Genomic DNA, 417 nt, shown 5'->3' on the forward strand with positions numbered 1-417 from the left:
GAGAGAAGCAAGGGAGAGAAGGGAGGAAAAATGAAAGACAGGTGGAAAGAAAGAAAAGGTGAAAGAACAGAAAGATGGTTAGATAAAGACAGAAAAGAAATAAAGGTGGAAAGGAAGGAAGGAAGAAAAGGTGAAAGAAAGGAAGGGTGAAAGGAAAGAAAGATGGATTGATAGAGAAAGAAAGAAAAGGTGGAAATAAAGGAAGAGTGAAAGGAAAGAGAAAGAAAAGGTAGCAAAAGTGAAAAAAAATCAACTGTCATCACAGCTACAGCATCCCAGAGAATCACAAGCTCAGCCACTCCTTGACAACCATAGACACATACACACCAAACATCAGATTCTCACACAACCTGGAAGTCCTAGACAGCAGAGCAAACCCTCAGTCACAGACACTGCATTACAACCCTGTACGACACA

The sequence above is a fragment of the Oryx dammah genome, unplaced genomic scaffold, assembly GCF_014754425.2.
Source record: "Oryx dammah isolate SB20612 unplaced genomic scaffold, SCBI_Odam_1.1 HiC_scaffold_5, whole genome shotgun sequence".
NCBI classification, from domain to species: Eukaryota; Metazoa; Chordata; class Mammalia; order Artiodactyla; family Bovidae; genus Oryx; species Oryx dammah.